Consider the following 14554-nt stretch of genomic DNA (forward strand, 5'->3'; position numbering starts at 1 on the left):
GCATAATGAGAGAATAGAGGAATTAGGGGAGGGGAGGGAAAGGAAGAAATTAAAAACATTGATTTGCTGTCCTCCAGTAATTAATCTTGAAATGTCTACAAGAATGTAGATTGAGATTCTTTCCACCAAATGGACACAGGAGTTTGCATTTGAAAAAAATTAATTTCTGCAAAGTCTACAAAATCCTTCCCTGAGAGAGAAGAGAGGGTTGAGAGAGAGAGGTTGGGGGTTGGAAGAACATGAGCTTCCCCTTCACCCACATTCATACAGTTATCAAGCAGGGGCCATGAACTTTTTCACTTGTCCAAACTTTCAGGCTACTTGCTTGGCCAAAAATTTGGCAGTTGGATAGGAAATGACTTGTGTTCAGTCGTGATGCAACTGCTCAGGCCTTGGAGAGAATGGTTTTTAGTTGAGAAGCAATAAAAATTGAGAGTGGTCAGAAATATGCAAGATATACATTAGTCTGGCACTGTTTTTGCTTTGGAAGCAGGACTGGACCTCATCAAGAGACACACGCACATGCTGCTTTATCTCATCAGGCTGACATATTGACAGACCGATAGATAGACAGATAATGTATTTATAAAGCTGCACTGATTTCCCTCTGTCACCCTAACAGAATACCTAAAGGGGGGTGGGGGGGGAGATGGTGCCTTTCACAATGATTTTCAGTGCTGTCCTTCAGGGATTCAATCCTGGATTAGTAGTCCCTAATATAGGAGGAATGTCATGTGGAGCTGATTCAGTTTTTTCCCCATGACTTTAACTGATGGAAGGGACCAAGCCCAGTTGCTTGGCTTAACATAGGAGAACTTGAAGAAAACCAGATTAACAGTAATTGCCTGTTTATGAAATACGTGAAAAAATAAAATGGGTATTTTGGGGTACAGTGAAGAAAAACTCATCTAAGACTTGTTAAATATAAATTATAGCCTGTTGGTGTTGGATAGCAATGGTATAATTACCTTGTTTAGTTCTGTTTTGAATTCCTTTTGTCACTACTCATGCTTCAGTTAACATACTAGAGCAACCATTGTCCCCGCTTTCCATTGCTCTTTCATTCTCATATAAGATTGAAAAAACTTGTTCTTTACCTTATAGGGGACACTTCTACAACAATTTAAAAAAGAAAATAGTTTTGTACTAGTCAGACTTTGGGGGAATCTTCTGGTTTTATCTAGTATAGGTTTGTCTGTGTGAGAGGGAGAGTCATAGGACCTCCCATGAAAATGCTAAGCAACCACTGCTGTTTTGGGCTGGACATAGTGTACACAAAGGCTTAAATTTAGCACTTAAATGAGTGCTTGCAGCTTCATTAGCAATGAGGGGATTGTGCATGCACACATCAAGACTACAAGGATTGATCATAAATGAACATTTTGGTGCAGCTTCTAAACACTTTGATCTATATTTGAAAGACCTTTGATCTATATTTTTGGACCTAAGAGTACAGATAGTGGTACTGTAATGGGAATTAGAACTTGCATACCTTCTGACATTTTCACGGTATTTACCCTGTATCTTCTGGTACCTAGATATTTTACAAAACCTGACTGTGTTGCACTCCTAGCTTTTTTCATGAGCCCAGGTAGAGTATATCTCGTATGTAATATGTTGTCAGCTTGAAGTATTTCTAGTGGAGAACATATGCTGCATTGTCTTAGTGTTCTCTCTCCTGCCCATCCATTGCAAGGACACATCCATTGAAATATAAGCAAAAGGTACCCATTATACACACCACTATTGTGGACTTTGGAGTGTATCATTATCTGAGGATCTCTAGCCACTTTAAAAATGTGGTATTTTTTTTCATACTATTTTATGAGTAAGACACCTGGTACATGCAACAAAAACAAAATAAAAAGGTATTTCCAAAAATTGTCACAGCAAGGCTGATGGTAAAGTTGGTTAAAGAACCATATTTTGCAGCTACCAAAAAGCCTGCTCTACAATGCCTTCCATTTGCTCGTTTGTTATGTCATAGAATAACTTGCAGGGACTCTCAGATAAAGCGTGTCACCTCGCTTCATGGAAATACATATTTCATCATTCTTTAGCTATCCTGCAATAAACAGTTTTCTAATCTAGCCAGAAACGTGTCCATGTACGCTGAATTCCTTAAAACCTGGGAATTTCATTGACCACTTTGTGGCTGTTATTGTGGTAGAGAGGAGGGAAGACCAATAGGACAACTTAATTACCGTATAACAGTTTTTCAGTGCTTTTGTATTCCATTACTGTTCAGTTTGAGGTTGGGTAATGTCATAGCGTACCAAGTGCATCTGACATTTTGTGAGATGCATTTTGTCCTACTTGCTTGGAGGTAAGTAGTTATGTCTTTCTGTCGAATTCAAGACAGTTTGAACTGAGTCAAATTATGTCAAAGTGCAGTGATTACCTTGCTTGTTTTATATGGAATTATCCTGTAATTGTCATAGGACTGTGTTACTTGCATGTTGTATGACAATGAACACAGTAGTGGCAGTTATTCAGAAGAGAGTTTTTAAATTGGAGGCTGAAATGTTTCTTTTACTTCTTTTGTGTTTCTTATATCTTTATTTTTCATTTTCATAGCTTGGAAGTATTTGTTAGTCCTGTATGTCTTTTAACAAGAACTCCCAAGGAGGAAGGAATGAGGACACTTTTTAGAACACTTTGTTAACGTGAGGTTTTGGTTGACTCAAGGGGAGAAATGTTCTTTAGTTGTCTAAACTTTTTGGTCTTTAGCATAATTTAAGTTCTCTTTTTTCTAAATGGAGGCAGAGTGAAGTGAGCTATTTTTAGTTCCTGGTTTTCAGGATGCTTTCTTCAGGAGAAATAATTTTCTTGTGCGCTAACATGAAGCCTTATAATAGGCTTCAGTAGTAGTGGGAAAAACAGTTTGGTTGTGATATATCCAGTCTGGCCTAATAGCCTGGTGTAGAGAGAGTCCTGCCAACTGGATCATTTAGATAACACTAATATTTGTATCTTGTAACAGATGTTGAGTAGGGGCGACTTGTCAAAGGTACCTTGTAGTAACTTTTAAAGATGCTTGTTTGTTTCAGTACATTTTCCTTGCATTACTAAATTCTTCCATAAAATCAACCACAAACCATATTATTGGGGACTCCAAAGTCTGTGGTGAGTAGGAAATAGATTAAACACAGGTTTTCCCTTTTCTCAAGCTGCCAACGGTGATGTCAGTAATTTTAATGATCCTTACCTCAGCTTACTGTAGTCCCAACACCCTCTAAAACACTTGTCTTGTGCACTGTTTTATATGTTGTTAAGGAAACACTGAAGCTTGTTGATAAGAAACAATAGGGTATCCAGATGATGACTTACATGGCATATAAGATATTTCCCCCTTGAAACAGTTCATAATAGCACACTGGGGACAGAGCAAATACAATATTGTCTGCTTAAGAGAAAAAAAAAAATTCAGTGTATTCTAAAAGACAAACATTTAAGTTGTTGTTTAAATTGGGTAATCTTTTAGAAAAGGTATCTTTTAGTAATACTTTCATTTCAGTATAATACCAATGTATTTCTAAAAGAGCTAATTTTGTGCGTGGTTTTTGTTTAGGCCGGGTTGTGTCTTTAACCAGGTGTTCAAGATGGAGGTCTTTCAGATGAGATCCACTATTATACATTTAATTCAGCCAAGGTAGTCTTTATATCCATTATAGAAGTCAGTTCCAAAGTAAATTATTGCCACAGATAAAAGGATTAACTCTCAGGTTTGTCCAACAGAGAAGCACTTTTGTACACTAAGTATATGATGTTCACTTATGCCTAACTTTAATAGTTAGTTAGTTATGCATGCACTTTATATGCTGCCCTTTCCAATAAAAGAGAGTGACTTACAGAAAGTGATTTACAGAGACCCACTAATGCAAGGGTGGGCAAAATACAACCTGCGGGCTGGATCTGGCCCGCGATAGGTCTTTGTCTGGCCCACAGTGGGTTCCTTGATTACCTGGCCCGGGCACAGTCCAGCCAGAACCGGTGGGGACCTGCCCGTGCAGCCCTGACCCTCTGCCTGCTCTGGGCTCACTTGCCCAGGCTCAGTAGTGGCAGCGTGGTACAAAAGCTGTTGCTGAAAGGAGTTGCCTGCCATCTGGGCTGCCTAGAAAGGCAGTTCAGCTGTGGAGCTGCCCCAGTCCCACTGCGCGCCCAAGAGACGGCAGGACATGTCACAGGCCAACGGGGTGGAGCAGGCATGGGTTGGGCTGGGGTCACACACCCCACAAACACTACACTCCCCCACACGCACCCCCCTTCACATCCGTGTACCTCTGAGGGGAGCCCTGCTCAATGCTATATGCATCCCGCCATGCATACTCCACACACCCCCATGCGCGCTCCACACCCACACATCCCCACAAACATACCCACAAATTCCCCCCCCCACACACACACAGCCCTCCACACTCCCCTACAATATACAAGAATAAGACTTCATTTTGAGCTATTATGTAATCACCTCTATATACACGACACAAATGCAAACAAATCAGGACAAAAATATTTTTACAAAAAGAAAAATGTCGTTAATGTTTTAGTTTTAGTTTATAATTGGGTTTTTTTCTGGTTCCAAGATGGCAAACCCCCTTCCCAAAAGGAATACATCTGGGGACAAGGGGAGGGACTTCTGGTGGCAGAGGTCAGGGGTTAGGGAGTGGGACGTATGGTCCCAAGATGGCAATCGGGGAGTGGGGCACCTGTCAAGGGCCAGGGCTACCCTTGGGGCCCTCAACAGGTCACCAAAACTTATTAGGTGGCCCTCCACCCAAAATATTTGCCTGTCCTGCACTAAGCAATATCTTGCTGGTTTTCTTTCCTTCCATGTGGACTAAATACTATCATGCATCAGTATTGCTCAGTTATAATATGGCTTGTCAGTCTTTCCATGTTGTGGGTGTGGGAGAGAGAAGGGAGTTAGAATCATAGAAAATTAAAATTGGAAGGGACCTCGGGAGGTAATCTAGTCCAACCCCATGCTCAAAGCAGAACCGTTCCCAACTACATCATTGCAGGTTTGTTGAGCCAGGCTTTAAAAACCTCCAAGGATGGAGCTTCTGCCACCTCTCTATAACCTGTTGCAGTGTTTTATTATCTTCCTAGTGAGAAAATTTGTCCTAATATTCAACCTAAACTTCAGACCGTTGCTCCTTGTCATCTGCCACCACCGAGAACAGTTGGAGAAAGTTCACTAAAATCAAATGTCTAGGCAAAAATGTGGTGTCATGAACCCCACTATAGTTTGGGGGTGTCATGCATGCTTTCCTGCATTTGTTTTACTGATAGTATAGTATAGTCTCTGTGTATAGGTAGCTTAACTCTATAATAGAGTCTCTATGTCTCTATAGTCTCTATGTATAGGTTTCAGCTTTAGTTAAGCTTTAGTTAAGCAGGCAAGGAAGGGTGAATCTTAGACTACAGAGGTGGGTGGATGGTAATAGGATGGGATTCAATGTAGGTAAATGCAGGGTGCTGCACCTAGGGAGAAGGAATCCACAGCATACATACAAGCTGGGGAGCTCCCCCCTTGTGAGCACAGAGGCGGAAAGGGATCTTGGAGTCATTATTGACTCCAAGATGAACATGAGCTGCCAATGCCAGACCGCAGCCAGCAAAGCCAGCCACGCCTTGTCGTGCTTCCAAAGATGCATCTCAAGCTGGTCCAGAGAGGTGATACTCCCCCTCTACGCGACATTGGTCAGGCCTCAGTTGGAGTACTGCATCCAGTTCTGGGCACCGTACTTTAAGAAGGATGTGGCCTGCCTTGAGAGGGCTCAGAGGAGGGCCACCTGCTTGGTTGGAGGGCAACAGGGCAGGCCCTATGAGGAGAGGTTGAGGGACCTGAACCTGTTCAGCCTCAGCAAACAGAGGCCGAGGGGAGATTTGGTGGCTGCTTACAAACTCATTACAGGAGATCAGCAGCAAATAGGCAGAGCCCTATTCTCCCTAGCAGCACCTGGGGTGATGAGGAACAATGGCCAGAAACTGCTGGAGAATAGGTTCAGGTTAGAGATTAGGAGACACTATTTCACTGTCAGGGTAGCTAGGATCTGGAACCAACTTCTTAGGGAAGTGGTCCTCGCTCCTACCTTGTGTAAATTCAAAAAGAGGTTGGATGAACACCTGTCTGGGGTCATGTGATCCCAGCGTGTGCTCCAACCAGTGGCGGGGGGGTTAGACTAGATGGTCTATTCGGGTCTCTTCTGACCCCTAACTACTATGAAACTATGAAACTCAGGTTGCCTGTGTGTTCTCATAGTGATTTTCATTTCATAGCAGTTTACATGCAGTAGGCACATCCTACAGTTTGTGCTCCATGTATGTTAGGATATTTAATGCAAAGTCACAGAAATTCTTGGATATACAGTTTACTTGAGGCTTTGTCCCATTTCACTTGCTCAGCTTGGGTTATGCATATATATCGGGTTGTCCATAATTGCCACAGTCCTGAGTATAGTTCATGTTTCTTAACTTCAGTACGTAACATTTCCTTCTCTCTTCAAATTTTTTCATCATAGCTTTTTCTTATAACAGTTTCTATATACAGATGTCAGGATGCTAACAGCTATAGGTACACCATGTTTCTTTGCAACTGGTATTGCATTTTCTCACATATACAGATCCTTGAATGTAATACACTGTTATTTTGAAAGGCAGAGTGAAGAAAAATGATTTGTCCAGAGTTATGGCTTACTAAGGCAAGGGCAGAGTCTGATCTTTAGCTGAGTCACCCTTCCTCGCCTGCTTAACTAAAGCTGAAACCCTAGATGCTGCTGAAGACTCCCCTCCAGGGTTGGCTCTATGATTTTGAAGAGAGATAAAGAGTCTCCAAGGCTGTGGAGTATGGGGAGAGAGACCAGGAGCAGCTTGAAGACAGGAAAAGGCTAGCTTCATTAGCAGAATATCAAAACCAGTAAAAAGGAGAGACTATTGTTAACATCATCTGTGGAGTGAAGAACAATGAGCCATTAAGTCAATTGACTCCCTCAGCTACTTGAATAGTAATGTAACAACTGCTGCAATGTGAAGCAAGAATCAAAGCATGCTTTTATTTCAGGCAGAAACTTACTTTCCCTGCTTTAGTACATACACCCCAATTTTTGGTGGAGTGCTGATTTTTGGGGGAAGTATACATGATGTGTGTGAAAATATGGTATTTGGCAATCTTGGTTGTGTAGAGGAAGGTCTGAGAGACTAAATTACAGATTTAAATGGTGTGACTATTTACCTTTACATGCAAATTATTTTTATTTTTTTAAGGTATCCCAGAGCAACAAGCTTAAACAAATAGGCAGGGAAATGTGTTTTTTTTTTTTTACTTGTTCCTCTGTATGCCTATTGCATGTTGGAGCATGTGACCTTACTACTGGGTACAGTTTGTGTCTGCACTAAGCTGTTCATTCAGCCATGCTGGACAAGAGCCAGATATGAAATGAAAAGCAAATCATGCGCACTTTACTCCTTCTCAGTTTAAATTAGGCAATTTCTTTCTTTGTCCCTAGTCTTCATTAAAGTATGGCATTACTATCTAATTTTAGGTCTAACAGTTGAAAGCTGTGAAGTTATGTTAAGCCGTATATAGATGTTCTGGTAGGAACATTCCAGTCGATTGCAATACGAGTTGAGAAGAAAGTTGAAAGTAAATAAGAGATCTGTGAGAGAATTCTCCAGGGAGTTTTCACAGCGTACCACACATCATTGGCAAAGATAGGCTTTCCTTTTACTTGAAGGACCACACAAAATAATTTCTGTTTCTTGGGCAATTAAAAAATATAGGACAGTAGGTCTTTTCAGTTTGTACTTAAATGTCTCTATGGGAAGCCTTTATTTGTAGCAGGAAAATACTGTGTTTGCCTATATTTTTAGGAGTGTAGTTAATATATATTACAGAAATACACACGCGCATTTATATAAATCTCTGTCTTGGTGCATAAGTTACGACTCATCCCAAATGTAAATAGCAGTCGCTAGGCCCGTTTTAAAACAAAAATAGTGTTATATTCCAGCATATTTTCACTAGTGAGCCACTTGCCTATCTACTGGGTCCTTAATAATGTATTTAATATTAGGTAGCCCAAGAAGTCAAACGACAGTTACAATGTCTTGTTTATCAGTTGGTCTTTGGTCAGTGTTACGGGTAATGTTTTTTTAAAAAGTGAAAATACTTGCTGAGGATGGTTCAGAAATGAATGGTAAAATTGGCTGCCTGTGTTGTATGCCTGCAACAAAATGGGAAACTACATGGCAGCGGGGAGCACTGGTGGGGTAGTTCAGTCCCCCCATTGTTTACGACTGTGTAGAGAAGGGATGTGGTCCAGTAAATGATCACTATTTACAAAATGGATTTATTTCAAAATTGGTTGTGGTATCCTGACTGTTTTGTGACTCGTAGCTCTGGGAGACTGGTTAGCATTCCTTTTTTCTTTTTTTCTTTCCTTTTTTTCCTGTAACTTCTGTTGATGGTGCTCACTGTGTGATGCAAGGCATCTCCCAACTCCTCCCAGCTCCCATTCTCCTCAGATAAGAAGTTGTGCTCGTTTATGGCTAGAAGAGCAGGACAATGGGGACAGACATTTAACCAGTTTCCTATGGATTGGGTACAAAAATGTCCTCATTGGGTAGTGGGCCTGAACTTATTTTCCTTGGTATAGAACTTGTTAAAATATCAATATAGACTCTTGGAATTGCTTTTACACAAGTGACACCCTCACATGTTTAAAATTATATTTGTGGTTATTTCAGCTTTTATTACCAGGATCTGCTTTTGTGATTCACAGGTTTGACTACAGTTAAATGTGTATGTTAAGCTTTTTTGGTAAGGTGCTAAAGTCTTAAGTTTCAGTGATGCATGACTTGTTTTATTAAAAGCAGTAATTATAGGAAGTTATTTTTAAATGCCTATTATGGTAATGTTCTTTCTTTTTTGATTTCAGAATGATGACCTATACAACCTCAGCATATCCTTCTTGTAACTCATGGGTATCAAGACTATAAATGTTTCATGTATCACAACTAGGACCTCACATCCTCTTCCTCCTCCTCCTCTGTAGATGGGTACGATGCATCCAGTTCAGTTTGTTTACTTTACACAAACCTCAGGAGTTCGTTGACTGAACTGCACATTCTTTGTTGTGCCAAGCAAAAGCACTGTGACACCTGGACAATGAGTCTTTTACTTCATCCTCTGCTATACAGACTTAGCTGGCCACAATGAACTGATGTGCCCACCACTGTGTCATGGTGAGAATGAGTATTTTACTAGCACATTTACACAATACGTTAAACTTCATTTGCTGCTGAAAATCTATATGACAAATCATCATTGTAAATTATTACATACAAACTGTTAATGTTGGTTGAAGAGTATTAAATATTTAACATAGGTTTTGATTTATACATGTACTTTTTTTAATTAAAACGTAACTTTTCTTACAGCACATCTTTTTTTGATGTGGAACTGAGGTATACTATATTCTGTTGTAAACAGAGTGGGGAACCTGCTTAAAACAAGACTTCTAAGAATAGAGTAGGGTACTATTCTTGTTTTAAGATTGTATTTCAGAAAATAATATAATATGAATCATTGGCCCTTGGGCCTTGATTGTACAGTCATATTTACTGATACTGTCAGTTGTAAAATAACCCTGATGTTGAGCTGAGTTCTTTCCAAAAGAAACATAATTTTGTACGCCTGTAAAATAATAGTCTGTAATAACAAAAATGAAGACAAATGTACTGTACATGGTATTTACAAGTGTCAACTTGAATTCATCAGTTGCACAGGATCATAAGAAAATCAGAAAAAAGAAATCAGAGTCTTCCATTGTATATATTGTAAAAAAAACCAAAACAAAAAAACCAAAACAAAAAATGAATGAATTCTTCAAAACTTTCCCTGGAATGAAAAATGTGGGTGTTTGTAAATTCTGGAAATTTCTTTCTATGTGTAATAAACTAGATACTGTTTTATCTGCTTTATTTTTTCCCTGGAACATTGTCTTAACCGTCTCAAATTGTGCCACCCACACTCCTTTGATACGGTCTCATTGTGTGTTACCAGGAATGGTGGCAGGTTACCATAGAGTTTGGTACATCAGAGTTGAAATCCCGGGTATAAGTAGTTAATAGAGAACACGCATCCCTGCATTACTTCATATATGTTATTTCACATGTCTGGAGAATTTCAGGATACAGTCCTTGGTCTATTCAAGGGAATAAAAAAAACACAGTGAGTGGATTAAGTGGACGTACTTGTCAAGACCTTAACAAGAAAGTATATGAAAAATGGCCCAGCTGGTCATCTGGGGCGTTTATACGGGGGGAGGATGGAGGGAAGCTTTAATTAGAGTGGCTCTCAGAGCTGCTCTAATAAAACTGCCTGGAGAGTCTCATGTATCAGTGTTCCTGCACTTAAAAATTGCGGCATTGTCGCTTTAACTAGAGCTTGTTTGAGTTTTAGTTAAATTGTCCCCACTGCCATTTTTAAGTGTGGGGATGCTGATGCATGTGACTCTGGAGTCTGCTGGAGCACAGTAATTACCACACTCCAGCAGACTTGATTAATAGAGCCTGCTCTGATGTGCTGTAATGACAGCATGTTGGAGCAGCTTTGCATGATCCTTGGAGATCAGTGCATGCAGAATGGCAGGGAGCTGCTGCTGCTTTAGCACTGTTTTATGTTCCTGGTTGGACCGGTGCTTCTCCTTTCATTCATAGCACTTGTGTGGGGCTTTGCTGTTTTGTTGGGGTGGAGTGACAGAAGTCTTGCTCTGGTCCTGGATTTCCATGCGCAAATATGGTTAAGTGGTAAGTAACGTGAAGTTGTATCGTCCCTCTTAGTCCATCTGCTTCTGCTGAGTAGCTGCATGCCACTGTCAATGTAGTAACAGCAGTCTAAGAAGAGGCAGGCCATCAGAGTAGCAGCAATCCCAGAGGAATGGCCGTGGAGCCTACAAGGATTTTGGGTTTTTGAGATGGATGGGATTACAGGAAGCTGCTGGCTTTGAAATGCTTGCCTGCGCCCAAAGAACGCTTCCCTTTAGAGAAGCTCATGCTAGAAAGTCATGAACCCTTGTCTATTTATTTTGTTTTGCTTTTCTCTGTAGGAAGTGGACAATCTAGTCTAATGTAGTTAATCCGTTATTCTTGAAAGGCATTGTCATGTAGTTTGCTAAAGAGCCATTAATGTTTACATAATAAGGGAACGATTCATGTCAAATAAAAGCCACATAACTGTCAGACCAACACTAAAGTTGATACGTTGCCCCTTTTTTCATTTAATCTTGGAATCCTCCTTATTATGGGTATAAATTGCAGTGAAAACTTGCATGTGTTTTAAAGCAAAAACCTTGAACCAGCTTCGTCTAGTTTAACAAATGAACATAAGTGTTCCCTGTGCTTCCTTCAGTTGCTGTATATTAGCCAATGCTCCTGTTAATTTAACTTTGATAGTATAGGATTTCACAGCCAGTGCACTTTGTGTTTGTTTCAGATAATTTGCATGCTTTAGCAATTGCTAAAATAGGTTATAGCTATTGGAAGCTACTATTAAATGTTTTTAAAGGAAATATTGAATCACTTACTAATAAAAATAGAAGTATTTTCCAACATGCATCTGACCAAATCTGGTACAACAATATGGGTTTATTTTACTTACCCTAGTTTAATAATCAACATTTGCCATCATTGGATGGAAGGCAGCATATGAGAGTGTGGGGAAGCAATCTTCCATTTCTGTCACTAGTGGTATAGACAGTTACTAGTCACTAGTGCTACAATACATAAAGTAAATTAATAGATTAACATTGTTTTTCATTGGTTTTTGTTATAGTGGTTATTTTTTTAGTACAATTAAACGTGCCTATTCAGCAAATACTGATTAAAAGGCCTCATGAAGCAAAATCCTTTCATAATCAACACAAGCTTAATCTTTTATTCGCCTAGATATTACACTTGTAAATTCCACAGTTGACTTAAAATTGGACATTATGAAGCAAACCCTGTTATATTAAAGGATAAACCCTTCAAGAAATATGGTACTACCTTGTTCTTTTATGCAATATCATCCTATTACAAAACAGAGTCTCACAAATAGGATCAGTTTTACATCCATGAAGTGAAGTAAAATAAATTGATTTTGGCTTAGTTTTGCCTTGAATTGTCTTCAAGTGAAAGTTACCATTACATACAGTTTTCTTTGATTGGGACAATTTCAATTTGAAAATCAGTGTAGTTGTATATGTGGCAATTCTACCTGTAGAGAATAAATAGACCCTGGGTTGGAAAAAGATTGAACCAGTCTGTCTGTGGTGATTTTAGTACTATTTTATGCATTGTATTCCGAGAATTGCTATATTCAGCCTCAATTTGCTGCCTACCTGGCCCATAATACCATGGAACTGTAAACAAGTCTTGATCCTTTTAGTCTCTGACATTCACCTGATTTGCTAACATTTTAAATGTCAAATGTCTCCAATAACATGCATTTCTCAAATGTTAAACATATTCCCAATAAAGGCACAAAGTCAGAAATAGAACGTAAGGCATGACCATGTGATAGGTAATTCTCATACTACCTTCTTTCTGTCTGCACATTTAAGAACTGGACTAACAAGATGATCTTGCTGTCAGCAAATTTTTACCTAAAAAGACAATTCAGTCTTTTTCTTAATTACATCCTTTAGGAGATGGCTATATCAAGATGTTTTAAATAGATACTTTATTAACTTTAAAACATGTACTGCATTTTAGTTGCATAGCCCTGCAATATCAGCGATTTAATAGGTGCATGTGAACAGTGTTTAATATTTGCTTTGCAAATGTTTGGGTTTTTTTTTTTGGGGGGGGGGGGTTGTGGTGGTTTTATTTTTTTATTTTTATTTTTTTAAGTGAACTAGTTTCAAATCTAGGAAAATGTTAAGGGATTTAGGGCTTGGCTACCTAGGAACTTTGGTATGGCAAGATAGGGTAGTAGTGTGGTAAACTAGGTTACATGAGCTTCTCTTCACTAAGTACCCCTAACTCCCTGGGTGGATGCTCTTAGTATGTACTGAAGGAGAGGTAACATACTGTGCTTCAAAAAAGGAGCAAAGCTGAAACATTTCCCCATGTGGATAACCCAGTATAATTTACTGGCATTGTAAACTAAGGCAGTAGCAATAGCATCTAAAACACTCCTTAAAGAGAAATGATATGAAATGTGATGAGTTCATATAATGCAACAAATAGGACACCATCTTTTCTAGCTATTGTACATCACATTTCCATTCCTGGGGTCATCTTTATAGCTTGAGACTGGCATGGCCCCCTTCACTAATTGGTTTTTTTTATTTGTTTGTTTTTTGTTTTTGTTTTTTGTTTTTTACTCCAGTAGATATCAGTAATTGAATAAAGCACAGGTCAAAGTGTCTATACCTCTGGAGGAAAGAGGCTGCTCTCAAAATTCTTTAGTTGGTTCCTTCATGACTAGGGTCATCAAGGGAAATTCCTGTGGGACCTCATGCCACAAGCTAATGCTCCAGTTCTCCATTATGGCACATTGGGTGTGTCTACACATTGCCCTATGTGTGTCTACACGTGATTGCCTTCTATATCACTGTAGCAGCATATTCCCTGGGTATAGTGCATTGCTATGGCGGTGTAGCGGCAAAATCTACCCATGCACTGTGGGCATGGCACAGTAACTGCACATCACTGTACAGCTATGTGTAGATGCTCCCATTGAGTATTTTTTCTTGGTTTCAGCGCTCCCTTTGTCAGTACTTTTTCAGTGCCTTCGTGGCTAAGTACAGATAGTCAAAAAGCCCGAGGCTGAATTGCTTCAGTCTTTGAAGATTAGTCTAAATTGCAAAGATTAAACTGAGAAACAACTGGACAGACATTCACTTTTCATTCAGGAAATGCATCCACGTACCTGCAGTGGCTCAGGCCAGAAGCCGGGGGATGCAAGAGGACAGCTCTCTGGCACACAGCCAGCATGGGCTGTGTGTGAGCTTCCTCTTCCTGCTGCCCCTGAAGTCTCTGGGATTTGCAGTCTAGAATCACTGTAGAGGGACTCTGCTTTCATTACTTCCTCTTCCTCCTTCCAGGTGCCTCTGTGATTTGTAGTCCACAGTTGCAGCCAGCAGTAAGTTTTTAGCAGGGCAGGACAGCTCTGTTTTCAGGGAAGGGAAGTTTAACCCCCCTCCCTGACCCCAGACCTCAGCCTGAGTTTACTAGGGGGCAGTCCCTGCTTCCGCCTGCCTATCTGCCTCCCACCAACACTTCTCTGCTGGAGCAGACTGCATAGCCCAACCCAGGGCTGGAAAACATGTTGGGATCATGGGGGACTGTGATTTAACTTGAACCAGGAAGGGGTCTGGGACAGAAGTTTCATAAACTTGTGTGACCCAAATCAGTTAAGTCTGTTACTACATTCAGCCAGGTTTATCTTAAACCAGTTTCAGGCATTTTGAAAGCAGTGTATGTGCACTCAATTTTTGTTCTGTTACAGGTTTAAACCTGTTTCTGATCACTTAAACTGGTTTAAGTGTAACTTCTTTCACTA

The 14554-nt window shown here is 40.0% G+C and overlaps 1 protein-coding gene and 1 long non-coding RNA gene across 2 annotated transcripts in view; both read left to right on the top strand.

Moving 5' to 3' along the window:
• IRS1 (insulin receptor substrate 1) overlaps nucleotides 1-9983 on the top strand; it is a gene marked incomplete at its 5' end in the record, with an annotated part of 71929 nt that extends 61946 nt beyond the window's left edge. The window contains one exon of the mRNA XM_006020744.3: nucleotides 8943-9983. The remainder of the gene's footprint in view (nucleotides 1-8942) is intronic.
• Nucleotides 9984-10554: 571 nt separating this feature from the next.
• Nucleotides 10555-14554, top strand: part of LOC112549791 — a 42862-nt gene continuing 38862 nt past the window's right edge. The window contains exon 1 of the long non-coding RNA XR_003093309.1: nucleotides 10555-10815. This is a non-coding gene — a long non-coding RNA (uncharacterized LOC112549791). The remainder of the gene's footprint in view (nucleotides 10816-14554) is intronic.

This window comes from Alligator sinensis, unplaced genomic scaffold (assembly GCF_000455745.1).
Source record: "Alligator sinensis unplaced genomic scaffold, ASM45574v1 scaffold596_1, whole genome shotgun sequence".
NCBI lineage: Eukaryota > Metazoa > Chordata > Crocodylia > Alligatoridae > Alligator > Alligator sinensis.